Source organism: Tiliqua scincoides, chromosome 2 (genome assembly GCF_035046505.1).
Source record: "Tiliqua scincoides isolate rTilSci1 chromosome 2, rTilSci1.hap2, whole genome shotgun sequence".
In the NCBI taxonomy this organism is placed as follows: domain Eukaryota; kingdom Metazoa; phylum Chordata; class Lepidosauria; order Squamata; family Scincidae; genus Tiliqua; species Tiliqua scincoides.
Genome location: NC_089822.1, coordinates 86717540 through 86741529, shown reverse-complemented (window position 1 = coordinate 86741529; position 23990 = coordinate 86717540). Strand labels below are relative to the sequence as shown.

General features: G+C 45.1%; 2 pseudogenes; both read left to right on the top strand.

Moving 5' to 3' along the window:
• Positions 1-23990, top strand: part of LOC136638566 (zinc finger protein 721-like) — a 1054179-nt pseudogene that overhangs the window by 94155 nt on the left and 936034 nt on the right.
• Positions 13328-13444, top strand: LOC136643445 (5S ribosomal RNA; annotated as a pseudogene).

Sequence of the window (23990 nt, the reverse complement as noted above, 5' to 3'; positions counted from 1 at the left end):
GGGAACAATTGGGGTGGGCATCGGGGCTGCTAGGAGGAATGTTGGGAGTGGGCAGGGAGCATGCACAGACACAGACACAGACACAGACACAGACACACACACACACAGAGAGAGAGAGAGAGAGAGAGAGAGAGAGGATCCTCAGTATCCATGGGGAAAGGTGGTATACACATCTAAATAAATAAAATAAATCAATATTCCTTTTGCCCCCAAATCACCAATCTTCATCCCTTGGAGAGGCTAGTTTTTTTTTTTCCTCTACTGTGACATCATTCATATCATCATGGGTTTTAATATTTTATACTATATTATCTGTATTCATTACGCATCTCCTCCCCCTCTTATTTGTTTTGCTGAACACCGAATGGCTCGTTGTTCCATAATTTTATTAAAACAGAAAATCTTAATGGGGGGTGGGTGGGTGGGGGGTGATTGGTAATCTTTTACCAGCTTCATCTGCTGATAATCCCTCTTACCTATCAGCATCTGACATTTCTGTTATAATCTGTCAAAGATGTACTATTATGGGTTGAAAAGTGGAGGCATCTGCATTTTATTCTTCCAGTTGGTTCAACGGTGAGATGCAGGCTGGCTAATTTCCCTTCTTTCATCTTCACACCTTCCTGCAAAGATTGATGTTAGCATATGAAAATGAATACATATTAAGTAGGGCAGAATTGACTACTGTTGTTTTGAATGTATAAGAAATACATGGAAATGTTATTCTTATTAAATCTGTGCAAGCTCATAGCGTGAATATTCCCCAGGCCTTCCCCAGCACACTAAAAAAGACATTTTTGCAAATAGAATCTCTCTGGCAAGTGAACAAAAGCAGGTATTACCAATTCATGACATCTACCTTTTTCAGGCTCTATTCTATTCATATTTAACAAGCCGAGAGTGTACATCATGTGAAGAGCCAATCTGATATTAGAGGGAAGTTTAATGTCATTCTAGACTATTGTTCCACTCCAAAATGGCTCTCTTAGACAGTATTACACCTTCACTTTATTTCACTATTGTTGCACAGTGTAATTTGGTATCTTGGTTCTTGATATTAATATGCAGTGAACTAAGCAACTCCTATGAAAAATATCATAGAATAGGTATGTGGTCAGACCTGGGAGAATAGAAAATGGTTTCTGCAAGAACTATCTGGGGTACCATTTACTGCCAGGCAATCAACACTATGAATGAGTTGCCTTCAGAGTGAGTGATTGCAGCTATAAAACCACTGTCATGTGACTAGCACTGCCATCTAATGAGGGCCACTAGCTAGGTACCTGTGGCCTGTGGCTGTTGAACAATGCTTCAGTGAGGTGTAAGTACTCACTGTCACAGTTCTCAGCACAGAAGAAGCTGCAGGAGAAGGTGGATGGTGGAAATGAGGCCAGCAGCATGTCAGGCAAGCACCTACAACAAATCATGCATGAGACAAGAAATTGGACCACTTTATCGATTACATAATTGATTGAACGCAAATCCTGCTGCAGGTCTGGACCCCGAGGGAGACAGATGCCATTTTTCACTTCCACCATTGGGGGTTAGCACTCTGGCTCCAACCAGAGATTGGCTCATGCCAACCACTGACCCTACAAAGAGCAGCCAAAGTGCCCAGCAGATCCCAAGCCTGAAAGCCTTTAGCAATGGACTCTGCATTTCAGGCCCCAGCAGTTGCCAACCAGCATCCCCAAGCCAGATAGCCTTTTAAGAACATTACTGGTTCCCCCTCTGTCCTTTGCATATCTTAAGATGCACACTGGGTCCCTACTCCTACTCTGAGTCCTACACTATACTTGCCAGAGATGACCAAACTGACTAAGCTAACTCCACACCTCAGGAAACAGTCTTAGGTGAGAAACCCTCCCCCAAGTGCGAATCAAATGAATGGCAAAATGTTCCTGCCTGGCCTCTATAGGGGACCAGCTAATTTCTGACTGTCCCTAGGGTGTGTGAGATAGATGCAGTGTCACCTGAGCTCCAAATGGAGAGCTCAAAGATATATGGACAGAAAACACCAAGGAAGGTTCCCCAACCACCAGCAAGCCAATCAGGAGTCAGTCTGTTTTGTCTTGCCTTGTGTGGGGGAGAGCTGAACAAAGGAGGCCACCAGTTGTGATGGTATTGTGACCCATTCTAGCTTCCTTCATTTATTGCTCCATCCCCCAGTGTGCCCATGCGGCAGGCCCTACCTTTGGAAGCAAATGCCGTTCCATGTAGATACCTAATCTATCCATAGAGTGGTAGCTCAGGGGTGGAACATATGCAGAAGGTCCCCGGTTCAATCCTTCACCTCTCCCTGCTTGCTCTGGGAAAGATTCTTGCCTGAACGTTTAGGAAGCTGCTGTCAGAGCAGATAATACTGCCCTAAATAAGCCAATGATTAATTGGGTAGGAGGCACTTCCTATCTTTTTCCTATGACCACTGCAAAGGGTTGCTGATGAATCTGGAAAGCAGAGGCCTTCCTTGTCCATTTTTCCTTGTTCACCATTATCCCCCACAGAGCAAGCAGGGAGAGGTTGATGAGAGCAGAGGACAAATGAGGGGAAAGACATGGCTCCTCATCTCTGAAACAGTGACAGATTAAAGATACATGGATTAAAGCACTCACTGAGCTTCTATGTTCTCCTATCCAATTTCTAGGCTTACAGATGTTCACTCTCATGTTGCATCTCACCATATGACAAAAAGAACAGACAAATGATTCCATTACTATCAGTGGTCTCAGCCATCTGGATGACCTTCTAGATCAGTGATGGTGAACTTATGACATGCATGTGACATGTCACAACATTTTGCGTGACACGTCAGCATTGCCAACAACAACTGAGTTGTTTACTTGATTTTCCTTTTTTGTAATAGCTGTTACCTGCACATGCCCGATCTTGTCTGATCTCGGAAACTAAGCAGGGTCAGGCCTGGTTAGTACTTGGATGGGAGACCGCCTGGGAATACCGGGTGCTGTAGGCTTATACCATAGTCTTTTGAGACTGAAGGTTGCCAACCAATTATTTGATATTTCTTTATATAATACATAGCAGCACACATGTATTTTTGTTTAAATAAATGAATATGAAAAGAATGGTTTCTCTTTTGTTTTTTTTTTGTTTTTTTTTGGGGGGGGAAGGGAGCACGCCAGCAGAGCCAAGTTAGGCATTTTCTGAATTTTTGACACACCGAGCCCAAAAGGTTTGCCATCACTGTTCTAGATAGTGTAATTCTAGATAGTTCAACCAAATCTTTCACTTCTTAGAAACCGTTCCCCCTTATTTGATTGCTTTTTGATTCTTCACTCCTGCTGTATGGTTGCTGTGCTGCCAAACCAATTCTTCCCCTGAAATTGCTCTCGCTGACTGCTGGTTGGTGGGAACTGAGTGCAGAGCTTAGGAATTGGCCTGGAAGATCTGCTCTGTTCAATCCCTCCGGTGGAGAATTGACTGTAAGAATGAGTTAGGCTTCCCCTAGACCCCTGTTAGTCTGATACAAGATAAAACTGTTACTGACATCTTGGCAGCCAACCTGCCAACAACCACTTTGGATTATATGCTATGGGTAGTCGCCCTGTTCCACCTTCCTACTGGGCTTGGAGCTATCTATAATTCTCACTTCCTCTTTATTCTTATTCACTCTCATTAAGTATGCCTCACTGTTTACATCATATTTTAGATTTCCTGAATACTGATATTGGCAATTAAGGCAAAGATAAACTTTGCAAGAGAATATTACATCAGATGAACTCTTAGGACAGTGTAGATTAGGGGCATCAAATATAAGGCCCAAAGGCTGAATGTGGTCCCTAGAAAAAATATATCTGGCCCCTGTTATAATTGACCTCTTCCAGCATGATAATTAGGCTCTCTCATATCTTGAAAACATGAACAAGATTTGCACATTTTCTCTTTTGTCATTTGCAACTAATTAGGTTCTGTGTGTGAACCAAGTGCTTATTTCTGGACATCATCTGCTTAATGATGTCGCTTCTGGTCCTCAGTAGGCACCATGAATGATAACTTCACCCCTCTGTTTGAAATGAGTTTGACATCCTTGGTTTAGATCCTCTGTGGAACAATAATGATGAACTTTACAAAATGCTGGATGTCAGTTAGGTCTAACAACCAGCGTGGTCAGATGCTATTTTCAGCTTGGAGTAAGGGTGGAGAACGCATGATTAGGTGAGGAGCTTTATACCACAATTCCAACATTTTTACTTCTAAGTACGGTCTACAGAAATCAACTGAACTTTCTTTCAAGGATGTATGCTTAAAATGAGCATGTAAATCTGAAACCCAATGGTAATAGAGTCTAATTAATGCTATACAAACAAATAAAAGCAGAAGATCAGTCTGCACCCAAGGTTAAAATGCAAAGTCCCTCCTGCATGAGAGTCCATCTAGTCCAACATTCTGTTTCCAACCACGGTCAACTCACAAACAAGCATGGCAACAACAGTCTTCTCCTGTTCTTCATCTCTAGCATCTGCTAACCAGAGGGATATTCCTTCGGAACAGAGAGGCTCCAACTATCACTAGCCATGGCTAGACATATCCTCTTTGAATCTATTCCCATTTGAAAGGTATTTGTCAATGACCATCACCACATCTTGGGTCTGTGCAGATGTTATGTTCAGTGTTGACATGCCTGAGCGAGATCAGAATCCCGCTTGTATCCACAGAACTATGTCCTCTTCGTAAGCAGTAACCAGAATTTCTGAAAAAAAAACCTGCATATGTATAAGCCACTTATTCGCAGATCAGCTCTTAGCTGTGATTGTGGACCCTACCAAAGAGGTGTAGATTAGGTGCACAGAGATCACGTGATCATGTGCACAGAACTTATTGCATTCAGTTTGTGTGTGCATGTTGCCCTGAATCTGCTGCTGAGTTCTAGCTTTATAGGTAAAACATTCCTCTTTCCCGCTCTCTCATCAATCCCATTCATTCTAAGTGCTTTCTGCACTGCACTTCTCATATTCTAGCCACCCTTTGCTCAAGGATACTTCAGCTAAGTTTTGCTTCAAAAAGCCTGAACGTCTCCACCAGATGGCACCCTCCACTCATTTCTTAAAGAAGTAATAAGGGAAACACCTGAAGGTATGATGCTTCACGCAAAGCCTCTTGGCCTGGATAGGTGTACACCACTGTGTGTTTCAGAGAATCTTTAAATAGTCCAAGTGTCTGTTTCTTATTAGATAATAAAGAAAGCTATAAAGATCAGCTAGGTTTGAAGAGTCTAATATTTTTGTGGAAGCCTGAGGCTGTTGTCAATTTAGTTTCTAGCAGGTTGCCATGTCTGCCAAGTGAATATCCAGTGACAATAAATGGAAACCTAAAACTGGTCGGTGTCCACCACCCTCATCTACCACACTTTGTTCCAATTAAGCCTTCAATGCAGAAAAATCTCATAATAGAACCTTCTCAAAAATGCTCTAAAGATGATATTCCAAAACAGGAACCATCACAATAAACAGACAAACATCTCTGTGGTAGCCTGAAGTCATTCATAACAAAGTAATCCTAAAATGATGAAGGAAATCCAACCAACCAGAATAAAAATAAATAAGAATTAAAAGGTTCTGATTAATCCTGTTCTTTTAATAGTTCCTCAGTATGAGGCATCTCAAGGGAAAGAGTAGGATTATTGCCTTGTAATGTCTACACCCAACTGGTGCTAAAGACACAGAAGTACAGTTGGCACTGGAATTTCAGAAGAGTGACATTTCAAATGAATTTTACCGGAGCATTTTCCAAGGAAAGCCAATCGGGTTTATAGAAGACAAATCAGATGCATTTTGCAGGGGATTTTGGCACAAACCTAGACAGAAGCTGGTCAAACAAGTTGGCAATCCTCCAGAGAATGCCAGAGATAAAATGCACTGTGCATTTTGACTCAGAAACAAGTCCCGCTTAAGGAAGTGGAACTTAAGATAAATATGCAGAAAGGGGCAGCTTTATGATGCTGACAGCACAAGCCCCATTATTTCAATGGGATTTACTCTCAGTTAAGCATGCATATAGCATTGCAGCCTGAGTAATTTTACATAGGAATAATCCCCACTAAGTTCAATGAGACTTACTGTAAAAGCATACTTGTCACTATTTGCCACAGGGTGACTGGGAGGGGCCAAGTAATCCCTCCAAGCTTCTGATACCCTCTGCCACCATTGTGTAGGTGGGAGTGTCTTTATCTCATCCCTCCCTCACATGAGAGTAGCTTGAGAGTAACTCAGACCCTGAAGCCCGTGGGTTATTTAGTTAGAAGGAAGCATCCGAGCATTCGGTGGGACTGACTTCTATGTAAACACGCATAGGGCTGTGCATGTTTTAGAGCAGGGGCGTCAAACATAAGGCCCGGGGGCCGGATGCAGCCCATGGAAGCTTTTCATCCGGCCCTCAGGCTCTCAGCTGCTGAGCAGTGCTGAGGTGTTACTGCTATAAGGGCAGCCCACACGAAAATTAGGCTCTCCCATATCTTGAAATATGATCAAGATCTGAGTATTTTCTCTTCTGTCATTTGCAGCTAATGAGTTCCTAAGTGAGAAAAAGTGCTTATTTTTGGTTATGACCTGTTTAATGACATCACTTCCTGCCTAATGACATCACTTCCGGCCCTCAGCAGGCAGCATGAAAGCTGTTCGGCCCTTGGTATGAAACGAGTTTGACACCCCTGTTTTAGAGAGTAAGTCCCACTGAAGTAGGATTTGCTGCTGAGTCAATGTGCAGAGGGCTGCACAGCTACTTCCCACATAGTGATGAGCTCCACCCTAAAAGGAGCTTTCCACCAGTCCTTCGGGGATCTCTGTATGTTTTCAGGCTTGTGTTGCTGATGGACTTGATGGCTTGTAATGGGACAATCTGCTTTCTTCAAGCCTTTATGTGCCTGTATGGTTCCCAATTGCAAGGGCAGCTTTCCTGGGAGCTGAATTCCATATGTTTATGCCCATGGTATCCTGGGGCGCAGATGCACAACATGCTGCACCCCCCCTACAGCACGCCCCCCCAAGGAGATACTAACCCAAGCAAAACAGAGTCTTGTGTGATGCTCTGCAGTGCTCAGAAAGCTATCTGAGGCTTCTGGCGCACTCGCAAAGGATCTTTCTGGTTTCCTGATGAAAGTACTGGAAGTTTCCTGGAAGTACTCTTTAAGAACATGCTAGAAGCCTCTGAAGGTTTTTCACATGCTTTGTAGTGCCACGCGGGGCTTCACCTGCCTGTGGAATGACTCCGATGGGCAGGCGGGGTGGTGGGGTGGGCGGAGGTAGCAGCTGCAGGGGGTGCTGGGCATGGCGCCCAGGGCTTTTGCCCCCCTGCACTCTACCAGGTCTACCACTGGTTTATGCCCCTCTGAATGCACAAGTGAGTGGCTCTTTAAAACACACACACACACACACACACACAGAGTGTGACAGCTGGTTGCTATTACTGTTAGTAAATTAAAATTCCTCGTTCTGTGGGGAAACATTGCTTGCTGAAAACTGTACGCTATGCAGTCTCCAAAAGCACCAACCATGAAAAGCCACAGCAGCACCCTGGCAGAATCAAATTAAAGGAGCCTAATGGATAATTAAGCCAAAATAACTACTGTGCCAAGTGAATACTGAGCGCATGGGGGGCAGGAATCATTTTTGATTCTGCTCCGTTTTTCGTCACCTTCTTTTAAGAACTCGGTGCGAACAAAGTGGCGCTATTAATTAGAAACGTTCAGATCTGTGAATGCTTTCGAAGAGTTCACTCAGCCTTCCATTGTAATCATAATTGTGTGAGAGGTGCCACAGCAGGTAGCAGCAGTGCCTGGAGGACTGGGAGATGCCTTGTATATGAAATGGGCCCGAAAGATGGCTTTCTGAGGGTGTTACTAATCAGGAGAATAGATTTCCATGAATTCAAGGATCCAATCATTCAACAAACATTAGCCTCTCGGGCAGGTGATGGAAAGCTTTCAGTCATTGCTTGTTCCCCTCCCCAGGAAGAATAGATTGTTTCTTAAACAGGGATGGTGCAATCTAGAGAAAAGTGCATGCCTTTATTTCCCATTGGAATTAATGGGACACATTTAGGACAGTTGCTCTATGCGCACTGACTTGGGACTGTGTTCCAAGGAAGCATCAAGGGCCCAGATCTATCAGGGGGCCATCACATCCAGGCCAATCCCTGAACTCTTTCAGTACTGACGGTAATGGGGGCAGCAGTGCCAGGTGACAGAGAGACTGACTCAGCTGCTAGCTTCCCCCCAAGGTCCCACACAACACTGCAAGGCTTCTAAGGAATGCGGTCATTGGTCAAAGGGGAGGGAAGGTGCTGTTTTCAAATATTTCCCTCCTTTTCCTTTATTTTTCACATTTTTATTCCATCCTGCCTCCAAGGAACTTAGGAAGGTGTACATGGTTTGTCCCCTCCTTTTGTCCTCACAGCAATCCTGTGAAGTAGGTGAGGCTGAGAGATAGTGACTGGCCCAAGGTCACCTAGGAAGCTACATGGCTGAGTGGGGATTTGAACCTGGATCTTCCAGGTCTGAGTATAATTCCTGAACCACTGGACTACACCATCCTGGCTCTTATGATGGGTCGGAGGAGCTTTTGCTTGCTGCTACCACCCATTGCCCACCACTGCTTTGGAAGTCCCAATGCAGGACTTTGCCTCAAGGCTCTCAATAACTGGGCATCAGCCCTGTCAAGTTTCATTGAATTCAGTGGTGCTGACTTCTGAGTAAACTTGCATAGGACTGGGTCATAAGGCTGCTGTCCTGAACCTACCGACTGGAAGACCTATTGACCTGAGATCAATTGGACTGTGGTAAATCATGAGGGTGAGGATTTTGCTGCAAGCCCTCTTATTGCAAACCCACTTCAAATATGCAGCAGGACTGCCAAATTCTCAGCATCCAGGGATCACCTATACCCATGGCCATGTAGAAAAGAGAAGTCGCAAGAAGCTGTGGTTGTGCTGCACTGGTTATACCTCACCTGGAGTTCTGTGTCCAATTCTGGGCACCTCACTGTAAGAAAGATGCAGCCAAATTGGAGCCAGCTCAGAGGAGAGCAATGAGGATGATTGGAGTGCTGGAGAACAAGTCCTATGAGGAAAGGTTGAGGGAACTTGTAATGTTCAGCCTAGAGAAAAGAAGGCTGAGAGGGGATATGATAGAGCTCTTCAAATGCCTAAAGGGCTGTCATATGGAAGAAGGGACAAATTTGTTCTCAACTGACTCTGAAAGTTGAACTAGATCCAACTGGCACAAACTACAAGAGAAGATATTCCAGCTGGATATCAGGAAAAAAATTCCTGAAAAACTTCCTGCCGGTCTGGGCAGTTCAACAGTGGAACAGATTGTGGAGGGAGGTGGTAGACTCTCCCTCACTGGAGATCTTCAAGCAGAGGTTCGACAAGCAACTGTTGGAGATGCTCTGGGAGTATATCCTCCTACAGGCAGGGGTTGGACTAGATGACCTAGTAGGCCCCTTCCAACTTGATGATTCTATGAAAAGAGACTCCTGAATCTGAAAAAACTGACATGCACATCTACACAGAGCTCTGACATTTCCTGTAATGCTGCCACTTCCAAAAAGGAAAGCAGTGACAATTTTTATCATCCGTCACTAGAGGTGGGTGAAAACGATTTTATTTTTTTGTGGATTTTGATGTTTTTGAAAGTTAGAAGTGCAGAAAGCGGCGCTGTACGTTTTTATTCCAAGGGCGCCTTTTTATACATTGTAAGTATAAATTATAAGCACTCTGGAAGTGTACTAGGTAAGTCATAGAGGTGGTATCATGTCAGCAGATGCAGCCACATGCATGTAGAGGTGTTGGAGAATAAGTAGGAGTTAGAGGAGCAATTTTCAACCAGTGTGCCATGGTGTGCTGCGAATGGTCGCACGTGTGCTGCAGGAGTTTGGGGGAAGGGTCATTTATCAGTAGGCCCACTGGGGGATATGAGCTTCCAACCAGTAGCATAATGTGTTATGTCACTTGTCAAAAATACCAATGTTGTGCCTTGACAATTTTAGTGCCTTGTCAGTGTGCCATGAACCCAGATTTTTTTTTTTAAACAAAAATAAGAAGTGCAGAAAGCAGTGTAATGTGTTTTTATTTCATTATAATCCAAACCCCACCTCTGTCTATCACGTAGCCACCCTCTGGCCCCACTCCAGTCACTTGAAGATCAGCAGAGTGTTAGAAAGAGGTGCTTGCATGTCCGGGATGTGTGGTGTAGGGGCGGCAGGTGAGGCAGAACTGCCTCATCGTAGTCCATGGAAAAGCACTGCAGCTGCCCCACCTGCTTACACCCAAGGAGGCTCTCTTTACACGCAAGAAAGCAACCCATTGGCCCTATAATAAATGAACTTCCCCCAAATTCCTGTGGCACACCTGTGAACCACTCGCAGCACACCAATGTGCCATGGCACAGTGGTTGAAATTGGCTGAGATAGACTATCAAAGATTGGACCAGGACTAATTCCAGATTACGGAGGGCCCTTGATAACACACCTTTCATGATCCCCGTTCTCCTCCTGACTCCACTAGTCAGCTTAATCCTCCCCACTATGCTGCCAGGAGATAGAAGGTGAACAAATGGATAGAGGTGTCAGATCAAATGCTCTCTCTCTCTCTCTCTCTCTCTCTCTCTGAGCAGTATGATTTGGATCTGTGGTGCTGCCAAGAGAAATAGCTACAGCTTCCACCTGCCACTCATTCATCCTTTATCCTACTGGGCTGCACAGGAGGCAGAATGGAGCCCACTGGGATCAATCTCTTCCACCACAGTACCCAGAGGGAGAGTACAGAAATGTAAGCAGGCGGTTTGTGCCTGGAGCAGCCACCTATTCCTTTCATGTGTTCACCTGCTCTCTCCCACTGGCCCACTCGGAAATATTAGAGACAGCATGAGAGTATGTTCAGTTTGGGCACATTGTCTCTTCCAGATTAAGGAAGCCAGTGATGTGATCTTACATCACATCAAATCATGGCGCTTGCACCTCCACAAGGAAGTACAAAGGGATCAGCGCAGCAATAACATTGACTCCAGGCATATTGGTCCCTAGAGAGGGTTTCTGCATCTCAAAGACAGGCAATAAGCTTCTCTGTTTCTGCCTAAATGTGAGAAACTGAAGAAGTCAAAGAAGATACACAAGACCTGGTCAGAGACCAGTTACAACCTAAGGCCGAACATCCGCCTTCCTTCCTCCCTGCAATAAACATTAAAATAAATGAAAACTTCAATATAAATCCAAATGAAATAACTGACCTTTTTAGCTTACCTTAATAAAACTCCTCCGCCTTATTCGACCTGACAGTAGGGCTGGGCCTGAGAAATGCCTTCCTAATGGCTAAGCGAGTCCCTTCTGCAAATAATTGATTTTTGGTTGGTTGGCAACCTTCAGTCTCGAAAAACTATGGTATAAGCCTACAGCACCCAGTATTCCCAGGCAGCCTCCCATCTAAGTACTAACCAGGCCTGACTCTGCTTAGCGTCCAAGATGAGGCATCTGCAGGGTAACAGTTGCTACAAATACCACTTGGCTAACAATTACAAGTTACAGAAGTTTAATGTCTTTCCCTCTCCCCAGCCATTTGGGAAGGTCCCAAAGTTCCAATCCTGTACAAGACAGCTGTGCAAGCAGAGGCTGCTGGAAGCACTTGGGTTATTAGCATCCAAATCACTGTGTCAGACCAACATTCCTTCTCCTATTCTTTTCTCCAGTATTGTTCCATTGAGTAGTTTTTTGAAATGGCATAAATAATTCACCCAATAATTGCGTGTTTGAGGTTGCCGCTGTGCTTTTAAAAAAACACACACACACACACAATCTCAGATACAATAAACGCTATGGTTTGTGCATACAAGAAGCGTGGCAAACCTGCCAACCCCAGGGGAAATAATTTTTCTATTGTTATTAATCAGATCCCACGCTGCATTATAGACCAAAAGAGCAGAGTGAATGAAAATTCAAATTAATACAGTGATATAATTTACCTCGATAAATTATATTGTACTAGAGGGAAATGTATTTGTACATCATTGACTACAATCAAGTTTGATTGATCCTGGGTCTGCCCTTCTGCTTCAAAGCAGCTCAGTCACTGGAAGAAGGGAGATTAGAACAATTCACTCAAAAGCCAACCATGAAAAGAAAGCCTACTTCCTGGCCAAATGCAGCTCAGCATGTTCAACTAAAGAATATTTCTGAAGGGGCCTTTCTGAAAGTGATAGCTGAACTCACTTTCCACCTCCCTCAGTTAGGGAGGTGTGGGGCGGCAAGTGAGGTTGTCCGTAGAAAAGCACCACAACTGCCCCATCTGCTTACGATGCTCTCTTTACAACCAGGGGATGTGAGTCCCCCCACTGGCAGCACGGTGCGCCTTGTGAATGGTCAGAAACCTGATGACGTGCCTTGAAAATTGTAGTGCTTTGTCAGTGTGCTTTGAGATGAAAAAGCTTGAAAATTGCTGATTGATCTGTAAAAATGCATGGTCTATCTCAGGGCTGTCAAACTCGTTTCATACAGAGGGCCGAATAGCATTCATGATGCCTGCTAAGGGCCAGAAGTGAAGTCATTAAGGCAGGAAGTGATGTCATTAAACAGGTCTTAACCAGAAATAAGCACTTTTTCTCACTTAGGAACTCATTAGCTGCAAATGACAGAAGCGAAAATACACAGATCTTGATCATATTTCAAGATATGGGAGAGCCCAATTTTCATGTGGGCTGCCCCTTCAGCAGTAACTGCTTAGCACTGCTCAGCAGCTGAGAGCCTGAGAGCCAGATAAAAAGCTTCCTCGGGCCGCATCCGGTCCCTGGGCCTTATGTTTGACACCCCTGGTCTCTCTGATCTATAATGATCCATAAAAATGAAGTCAGTGTAATTCACATGGAAACACGTATCTGGGTATGTACATCGCGTCAGTGGGTAATTCATAATGTGTGAACAGCCCTTAAGAAACCCAATAAGATTATTGGGGTCATTTTGAGAATGCAGTAAACCTGTAACAAGGGTAGTCACCAACCGAAACTTAACATGTGATCATGTTGTAATTGTTATCACTTGAGAACCTGAACTGATAAGTGTGACAGCTAGAGGTGTTTGTTTTAGGTGAGTAAGGGCGCAATCCTAACCAACTTCCCAGCACTTGCTGTGCCAGTGGGACATGTGGTGCATCCTACATTTGGGGGGCAATCATGGAGGCCTCCTCAAGGTAATGCAATGTTTGTTCCCTTACTTCAGAGTTGCATTGCCTTTATGTCAGTGCTGGTAAATTGGTTAGGAATGCTGCCTAAGGTAGGATTACAGCCCAAGTCTTACGAAACACAATGGGATAACTTTGAATATAAATTGGCAGCAACTGTTATCCTGCACATGCCTGATCTCATCTGATCTCGGAAGCTAAGCAAGGTTAGGCCTGGTTAGTACTTGGATGGGAGACCGCCTGGGAATACCAGGTGCTGTAGGCTTATCCAGGGGTATCCAAAGTTTTTGGCAAGAGGGCCATATCATCTCTCTGACACTGTGTCAGGGGCCGGGGAAAAAAGAATCAATTTACATTTAAAATTTGAATATATTTACATAAGTATACATAAATGAATATATTAAAGATGAACTTGTATGAATGAATGAAGAAGGTCTTGCAATAGCTCAAGGTATATGAAAGGCCTTGCACAAAGCAAGGCTGGCCTTTCCTTTTCTGCTGTTACTGCATCACAGACATGAAACAGCAAGCAGTGGAGGAAGCCCTCATCCCACAGCTCATGTGAGAGATCAAACAGTCGCCCTCACGCTGAGAGCAGTTGCGTCGGGCCAGTGCGGGCTCCAACAAATCTCCGTAGAGTCTCATTGGGGTATCCCTGAGGGCCGCACTGAGAGGCCTTGAGGGCCGCATGTGGTCCCAGGGCCGGGGTTTGGGCACCCCTGGCTTATACCATAGTCTTTCAAGACTGAAGGTTGCAACCATTGAAGTCAAATAAATCACACAGTTTTCAAACACCAATTGTGATGCAATGAGTCAACCATTGCTTGGTACCACCTAAATTAGGTAGTGGCACAAGACAAATGATTGGCACGCTGGAAGAATGGGTGGCCATCTGTAAAGTCAACTGAAAGTACAATTTAAACAACATGAAAAGGAGGCTTGGCATATTCAATCACCTGTGTGAAATTGGGAACTGCACATTCTTCTGTTAGAGGCCTCCCCATTGAAGCTTCACATCTGATTTTTTGACTGGTGAAGGCAGCTGCGGTATTCACTTATTAAAACTCCCTTTTTCCAGAACGCCCCCAAATCAACCTCAAAAACTTAGTGACTAATCCAGTTCTCCGTCGACAGCATTAGTTGGTGCTATATTCTGAAAAGAAATATCACTGAACAGGTGCAAATTAGGTAGCAGCCTCTAGCAAGCTACTGCTGTGGTTCCTGCTGCTTTCGCATTACTCTGTGCTAATCTATTTATTACCAAAGAAAGAAGCACAAGGAGAGCCTCCAGTTTCAGCAAGTTGTGCCAGTTAATGATATTTACATCTGCCCTGCTATGAATTAGGTCTACAAACTCTAAAGAGAATTTGAGGTCAGCACATATATTTTCTATATAATTTTGATCTTGCTTCTTCAGTAAAAATACATACATACATACATACATACTCCTAAGGCTGTAGCCACAAACATATATAACAAGAATGTAGCAATTTAAAGACCCACATTTCCCTCTCCCCCCCCCCCCCCCCCAAACCCTACAGTTGCAACAATAAGACCCATCAACATCAGGACATGGAGTAAACCAATTCAATGCTTTAAAAGGCCTGGGAAAATAAAAAAGGTCTTTGCCTACCATAAGAAAAACATAAAGATAGATGTCTGGTAAGCCTCCTCAGGGAGAATATTCTATCATCAGGGCTTCACTGCTGAAAAGGTTCACCAACCTAATGTTAGAAGGTACAACACCTGGAGAAGGGCCTCTGATGAAAATCTCAGCACAATGGCAGAAATATGTGGGGAAAGGCAGGCACTTTCATGTACGCAGGTCCATATTTCATGTGTATTTAGTAGCATGGTGCAAAGGTCAGAGAGTTGGATGCGGTCTGGGGAGTCCTGTGTTTATGGTAGATCTCTTCTGAAGTTATGCATGCAGTAAATGAGGTGGGTTGATGGGGTTGTTGTGAAGATAAAAATGGATGTTTTATGCATAACTTTGAGCACTTTGATGGAAGGGCTAGTGTGATATTATATCACACTATAATATATTGTGGCAGTAACCCTATATACTATAGCGTGGGCAAAGATGCACCTTTCAAAGTGGTGTCCTCATATTTAGCGGCAATGCCCCTGAGAGGGGGGTAAAGGGAGTAATTTGCACCTGGGTCCAGGATCCAAAAGAGGGCCCAGGAGCCAAAGGAGGGGGCCCAGAAATTTCCTGGGATCTAATATTTTCTTATCTTGCCTGAACTCACTGACTGCATGAGAGGCTGGGCGTGCAGTTGTGGGTAGAGGATGCCCAGTGGACCTGGGTTGCAAAGACCACTTCCCCCAGTTGCCACCCTCCCCAGTTCTGTTTTGCTAACTCCCCATCCCTGCTCTGCCCACGCCTCTCGTCACCCTTCCCTGCTCTGTTTCACCCTTTCCCAACCCTTTGGGAAGGGGCCCAAAAGAAAATTTGTACCCCCTGAGAAAATTCCTCTCAGAGGCCCTGTTTAGTGGGGAGGGGGGGGGAGCTGATCTTTTTCACCTCAGTATAGCATCTTCCAGTGGCTGTTGCTGGTGTCTCTTCTGCACATCGGTTTAGACTGTAATGTAAACAGGTCACATGATACATCCCACCCAAGAGGGTGCATGATTGGTAGCTTTTGCTTCACGTGATGATGGGGAAGGGCAAGAACATCCCCAGTACAAGAGTGGGGGTAGCATTCCAAAGCAATATAGGTGTACGTCACTTAATGATGGAGATATGTTCTCTGATCCCCATTATTAGGTTGTAAAGTGAACATTTAGCCCAATTAGTGCCTTTGTTGTGTAAACAGGCACTCCCTGCCAGGCACTAACTGGCTACTGGAGATAGATTGCCTCTTCTTTGCATTAAGAGCCTCTTTGCTGTGCTTTGACCACCTTCGTATATATGGTCTGGCATTAAGCGGAAGGTTGTTAAGTGATGTATGTCTGTTCTATGGTCTGGCAGGAATAGAAGTAGCTCCAATTTAGTTCTAATTTTTATTGCACATAAATGTTCTGGGGGATCCTTTTGGGTCAAAAAGTGGAGGTAGAGATTCAAATAGATGTGGCCAGGGGCTGCCTCCCTTCCTCATTCAGTGATAATAGGTGCAATGATTCCTATTGCACTGCTAGCACTTCAGCTGAGACGTTCAGTACTGGATGACGTCTTCAGAAGTGCTTTTTGAACCTTTGGATTAGCAGCTAGCAACAGTATGAGAAATGGCTTTACTTCCAAGACACAGCAAAGCAAAGCGCCGGCATGGCCTCCACCACTTGCTGGTGCCCTTGAAAGCTTGAACTGTGCGCCTTCCCTCAACAGAGGCTATGGAGCCACCAACTGCCCTGTGGGGAGGAGGAAGAGGAAGAAGGGGAGGAGACAAAAAAGTGAGCAAGGCAATGGATTGCCATTGCCACCTCCACCTGCCAGTTTTTTTAAAGCTTGAACTGGGACACTCCCTTTCCCAGAGGTCATAGAACCACCTGTTGCCCCGTGAGGAGATAGAGGAGAAGACACCAGCATGGCATCATTGCCTAATAAAACAGTTTCTATTACAATTATTTCCCCATTGATTGATTTTGTTTGTAAAGTCCTTTTGCAGTCTTAGCTGAGGAAAAGGGCACACATATTTTCGACAGTTGCATTCAACAGCATCGCAGAGGACTTTAATTACAAAATGTTACTAATTCTGCTGTGGGTGCTACAGACATGCACCATGCAATAAAGATGAACAGAGAGTCAAAAAAAATTGTCCTGTTGCTTGCAAAACAGACTCGGAGCCCAAATGTTCTATGAGTCGTTATTCTGAGAGAAGCCATTTGAAGAGCCCGCCTTTATAGGATTGTGACCCTTTTGCCAGTGGCACTTCTTCATCCTCCTATCTTTATGCCAGGAAAAGCTTTATCTGCAAAGTTCTGTGTGTCAGGCTATGTTAGGACACCAGAACAGAACCACTCCGAAAAGGTGGCAATTCTGACTGTAAGGGGCAAAAAAAACCCAGAGCAAGAGCTCTGTTCTATAACAATTTACACAGCATTAAAAGCAGAGCTTCTTTGTTCCCTACTTTAGTCCCTTGGTGTGTAATTTTATGAAGTGTTTCTGCAACACTGGTTCCGCGTATCAGAAGTGAAAGGTAAAGAGCACCAGCCCTTGCTTAAACATCCTTTACTGTGTGGGTGTCTTGCAAATACCAGGGAATAAACACACTCAGGGCTTCTTCAGACTATCAACAAGCGCTTGCAGTGGCAAGGGAAATGGTGTGCATTCCCAGCACAGGTTGAACGAGATCAGCATGCCTGATGTCAAGCAAGGAGTTCTGTCTTTGGCATGCTGCCACTGGCCCACTAACTTGTACCTGGAATAGTCACTAAGGTGAGTTATGTGGGTCACTACAGGTTCGGACCTGGTCACCTAGAAGAACTGGCACATACTGAGTCTCTGGGCCAGGAGGGTGGGAGGAGAGGGAGTGCTCAATTTCTTTTCAATCTGTTGACCCCTGTGATTTATGTCCTGGGCGGCCCCTCCTACCTCTTCCAGATCATCTTGGTTCTTGCAAAACCTCATGAGATTTGGATGCCGCCATCTTGTAAGATTTCATGAGATCCATAATGGTGGCACCCAGCTGAGCAGGGGGTACCGTGACCCTGGTAAGTTTGGGAACTACTGCTGTATTCCCTTGAGCAGATACACTGCAAAGGGTTACTTCTATAAGGCTACAATTCTATACACACTTACCTGAGAGTAAATCCCATTGAACTCAAGGGGGCTTACTTCTGAGACATGCCTAAGATTGTGCAGTAAGCCTTTTTTCACCCTTCTGCCGACTCAATTAACTCATCTTTCCTCACTTCTAACTTTTTTCCTTTCCTGCTGTGCTGAACCTGCCAGGTGTGCAATGTTTATAGCACAATATTACAGTACTGCAGTGGAGAGTAGGCAAAAAAGAAGGATAATTTCAGAGTGAAATCAAAAGTATGTTACTTGGCACTGCAAGGTGACCAGGTAGTCTTGCCCTGACATGAGCCCGCTGCATGGGTGGGATTCACCAAAGGATGAGGCCTAGTGTAGGTGCCTATGGCATAAATGGAATTGTTAGCCTGCCACCCTGTTGGCCTCACTGTAAGGAGGAGGACAAGCCAAAGATGTCCCTACTACTTCCTCATCTTCCCAAAGCTGCCCCCCCTGCAGAATGATAGAGGTTTGGGAGTTGGACTTAGACCTGGAAGATGCAGGTTCACATCCCTGATTAGCCATGAAGCTTCCTGGATGACCTTAGGCCAGTTACTATTTCTCTGCCTCATCTACTTCACAGGGTTGTTGTGAGGACAACAGGAGAGAAGGAATAATGTGCACTGCCCTGAGCTCCTTGGGAAGAGTAGTATAAAAATGTGAAAAGAAAAAAAAAATTAAAAAAAATAGATAAAATAAGGGCACAAGCCTAACTAACTTTCCAGCAGCAAGGTAAGGGCAATGCAGCTCCGTGGTAAGGAAACAAGTATTCCCTTGAGGGGACCTCCGTGACTGCCGTCCAACTGCAGGATTGGCACAGCTCTGTCAGTGAGGGACAGTTGGTTAGGATTTGGGCTTGAATAATGCAGCAAAGAGAATTCTTACCAAATATTCCAAGAAAGGGGATCAAAGGCTGTTTGGAGTGACACGCTTCTTTTATTCCTCCTCCTGCACTATCAGTGCGCACAGAGTTTGACTGTTGCCAGAATGTGGGGAGGGAATGGTGCCCGTCTTACGCATGTGTAAGATATGGGTTGGGGAAGGGTTGCATGAGAGTTATACATTTAACATTGCAATAGGATTGGGCTCTTAATGTAGGTTCCTTTGGGGGAATTTTTGTTCTCTGGTACTCAAAGGAATGAGGACGAAACTCATTAAAACCTTATGTAAGGGGTGGTGAATTTTGGTTCCTGTAGAAATGGAAGCTGTTCCAAAATGCCCCCCACATTTTCTGAACCCCATTTTCAGGCAGCTAAAATGAGGAGAGGGGGGCAAAACTATTGTGATGAGGGGAAGTCTCTAGTGGCCACTATTTTCCCCCAATAGAGCCACCACCACCTTTTGAATGACATGACATCATAATGTAGTGTAATTCACAAGACATAGGTGGTGGGCGACATATCATAGTACTTGGTATTTGCATAACGCTTTCAGAGTAGACAAGGTGCTTCACATGTATTAGCTTGTTATAATCCTTCTCACAACCATGTAGGGTAAATATTATTCAGCTGGAAGCTTAAGCTGAAGGAGATGTGGCTTGTCTAAGGCCATCTAGAGGTCTGAATGAAGTCCCCCCTCACTTGAGTACTAATTCTGCCGCTGCACTCAACAAAGAGGTGGCAAAACAATCAAAGTAGAAAAGGGGAACTACCCACCGTCAATCAATGACAAGCAGGCTGTGAAATATTCTCAAGAGTTTCTTCCATTAAAATCACCACTGAATTAGGCCCACCACCTCAAATCAGAGGCTAAAAATTCTTCAAGGAGAATGTTTGGCCCTGCACTCCTGGATGCTAAAGAAGCTGCTTAAATCTTTCACTTGGTGAGGAGAAGACAGGGGTTATCCTGTAAGGCTGCAGTTTTCAAACTCTCCGGGAGTTTGATACCCGCAGTAAGTCTTTGCGGGGGTGGGGGGGAGGCAGCAGGGGCATGGGGAAGGCAGTGATGCGATCCCCAGGATCGCGTCGCTCAGAGGGCTGCAGGGACTGGGATGCACTCACCAGTCCCTGCAGCAGCCATCCCTGCGTGAGCACCTGCAGGGCGCCCCAGGTCAGGGAAAGGGAGAGTGGAGAGATCTGCTCTGCCTCTGCAAAAGCAGAAGTAGAGCGCGATTGCCCCACTGCGATCCAGATCTAGACCATTACTGTCTCCTCCAGGCACTGCTACAGACCATTACTAGGTGTGTTTTTATTATCATGTGTGCACAGGGAAAAGTCCTTTGTTATCCTGGGACACTGTGCAGTGACTAGTGGCACAGCTCAATGGCCCAGAGCAGTGGTTCTCAAACTCTCTGGGAGAGAGCTTGAGAGCCAGTAAGTCTTTGCAGAGGCAGGAGGAGGAGGCAGCAGGGGTGGGGGGAAGGCAGGGCTCCCCACAGCAGGGAAAGGGGATGCAGATCGATCACGGGGCGGGGCGCGATCACTCCGCATCCACTTTCCCTGCTCGGGGAGCCCTGCCAGAAGTCGCGCCGGGCTCCCCACACCCTGGGGAGGCTGCAGGAGGCTTGGGTAAGTGCACTCAAGCCCCTGCAGCCCCCTGAGCGGCGCGATCCTGGGAATTGTGCCGCTGCCTTCCCCTCGCCTCTAGGCTGCCCCCGCCCCTTAAGGGGGCAGAGACCAGGGCCCTCAAGCTGGAGTGTCGCAACGCCCCAGTTTGAATAGTATTGGCCCAAAGGGAAAGGAGAGAAGGGAGGATGAAGATGCAGCAAGCAGACTATCACTGTACACTAATGTTACAAAAGCAGAGAAAGGGAATCAAAGATCAAAAAGTAATTCAGTGTTTCTTAGCCATTTGTATGGTTAGGTCCTAAACATCAGTGATTGGTACCTACAAAGATGAGGAAATGTTTATAAATAAAATTATATTTTAAAAAGAAGAGAAAAGGAGCATAGTGGCTCAAGCATGGAGACTGAAAAGATGGGGGAAGGAAGAAGGTTGAAAAGGAAAAGGGCATCAACTGGCTTGCCAGTCTTGGGTGTTGGACTGGCACACTTGTTACCAAAAGGGCTGTTTTTGTTTAGGGGAATTATTACACTGCCCTATTGGAACTGGGATCTTGACTGGATACAAGACCAGCGTTTTGCAGAAATTCTTTTCACTTAAAGAGAAGACTGAGAGAAATCTTCCCATAGATGGTTATTGTTTTATTACAAAAGAACAAAAGTAAAAACAATGCACATGCAGAAATAATAGGGATACATTTCTCTGTCCTAATAATTGAATACAGTGTACCTAGCTTTCACGGTGGTTGTGTGTGAACTGTATTTGGTGCATCTGAAGAAATCAGAATAAGGGAGATTGTAGGGAAGGATTTCAGGGGTCCCTGCTCTGCCAGCTCCAGTTGCTAGCTAAAGATGGGGAGAGAGGAGGGAAAATGGAGGGGGGGGGGAGGTGAGAGAAGTGAAAGAGTTCAAAGCACAAAATATAGCTACTTGTCCAGTTGCCGATGTGCAGCAGCTTCTGTGAGCAGTGTGTGGACATTCAGGGACACTCCCATCAGGGAGTGGCCATTTACTAGTCAAAACAGTATTTAAGGATATTGAAAAGTTGCTTACATGTAAGCAAAACGTTTGGCGATAAATGAGTAATGGGGCAGTTGCGTGCCTGCCATAGACCTCCCTGGGGCAAATGCCCCAGGCGCTGGCCACTAGGACCCTGCGGAAGCCTCTCTGAGGCTCCCGACGGGGGTGGAAACTGTGCTTCCGGTTTGCCGGAAGCACAGTTTATAGCACTGGGGAAGCTCACAGAGGTTTCCCCGGTGTGGGAGGAGGTTGTGCGAGGCTCCGTTTTCCTCCTGTGAGTAGGGGGGGTGGAATTCTGCACGGGGGGCAGTGATAGCCTGAGGGGGCGCCTTCGCGGAGCTTTGTCCCGGGCGCAGGGCTGCGGAGGTCCGCGGCTGTAAAGGGGTGTTTGCTTTTAATGTGTAAATGGCTAACTTGGGTATAAATAAAGAGAATTCCTCTTAGGGTGCAATCCAAACCAAGTTTCCAACACTGAGGTAAGGGCAATGCAACCCTGAGGTAAGGTAACAAACATTCCCTTACCTTGAAGAGGCCTCCATGACTGCCACCCAACTGCAGGATGCATCACATTCCCCACTGGCACAGCTGTGTCAGTGCTGGAAAATTGATGCGGGTAAACAGGACTAGCAGTGTCAGTTAAAATACAGATTAGCACTCTAGTGCCAGAGGATGTCTAGCAACTAAAACTGAGGTTTTCAGAAGTTAATGTAAAATGCAGGTATAATGCAGTGTTTTGGTACAAAATACAGAAGTTCCTGGAATTGCATTCAGGAGAGCACACACAAATTGTAGATACAATGAAAATTGCATTCAGCCAGATTCGCTCTTTCCTTCAGGAAGTGTGACTGTCAAGGAGAGAGGGAAAGAACATAACCAAGATTCTGAGGCTTGACCAAAGTGGAAATAAGGCCTGTAGGCCAGAGTTCCTTGGGAGAATAGTGTTCCTTGGGAGAACAGCATCCATATATGAAGGCCTGTGAAATGTTTCTTGATATCAAAGTAGCATAAAACAAAATGGGGGGATTTTCTTGTATCACACTGGCCCTTGGGTAGCAGCTGGAATGGAACTGGCTTAATGCAGCCCTAGTGGGTCAAATGAACGATCACAATGGCAAGAAGTTGGACTGATGAGCAAAGAAGAAAAGAGCAAAAGAAACTAGAGTCTAGCTGTGACTCAGCTTTTTATGTCTTTTTCTCCCATAGGATACTGTTAACACACATGCTTTGAAGACACATGGAGTGTGACAAAAAGGAACAGAGATATGTGATTAGTACCATTTCTTTGGGGCGTTACATACATGCTAACGCAATGCTAGACCATGTGTATTCAATAATGCAGGACTAGTGGCACATTTTCCACCTATCTTTAGCACACATGCTCTGGAGACACATGCATAGCACATTTACACATGCCCCAAACATGCATGTGTAGGGGTCCTGTAGCCTTTGGTTGTGATGCCATAAACTGTCGCCATAAGAATAAAAGGGGATAGGAAGTCAGTCAGAGCCTATTCAGTTCCAAACTACTAAATTATTGAGATTAATATAATAACTAAAAGCAATAATATAAAACTATATTTTAATGAGCATAATTATTTTAATTATTTATTAAATCATTCTATTCAAATATTACATTATTTTATTTTTGGAAATATAAATATTTTAAGAATGGTTCAATCCAATACCATGACGGCATGCAGGCTCCATGGCTGCCAGTACAGAGGCCACTGTATCCTGTGTACCAGACTGGCCAGATAAGGTAAGAAAATAAAAACTTTACTTGCCTCCCTGGCCGCTGCCTCGTCCGCTATGGGACTTGTCAGAACTACACCAGCTCTCTAGCTGGCATTTATCTGACTCACCAGGGGGCATGTCAGGCCCAGGTTGGAGGCTCAGGATACAGTGGCCGCTGCCAGCATGATCTTCCCCTCCTGCCGCTATTCCAATTTGCCCACCACTACAAGCAGAATCCCTCCAGTGGCCGGTCTGCAGCACATTGCTGGTAAATTCTCCAAAATCTTACTCCAGGGTTCCCACCTGTAGCAGAGTCCTGGTTCTCCAAAATGATTTTTCACAAAGGAAAGGTGAAGTTAGGAAAGTGAAGTGATTCCCAACCTTAGGAGGGGTTGTCCCCTATTTTAAGGCTTTAGGGGCTACCTGCAAGGGGGGAAGGAGATAAAATTCTACCATACTGAGTGCCTACAATTCACATTTCACTAACAAGGGGAAAAAGGTTTGTTTGACCTACCACACCTTTAATCTGCAAGGCTATCAAAGCTATAGTAATTCGTGCTTGACTGTAACTTAATTGAAAGATTATTTCTAGCTCCTACCGGATATCAGATGAGGGTTCATTCTGACCTGGGGTAACTATCAGACACATTCTTGATGCCCAATTTAGAGATAGTGCAAAACTCATTGTAATTGGAACCTGGCTGCTTTTGGCAGAAGGATGTACAGCTTCAAAGGGCTCTGAGTGCCAGTTCTCACAGCATGGAGAATGCTTTCAGAGGGACATCCAACTCCCTTGTCTTTGAAAGTACAGAGAGAGCTCT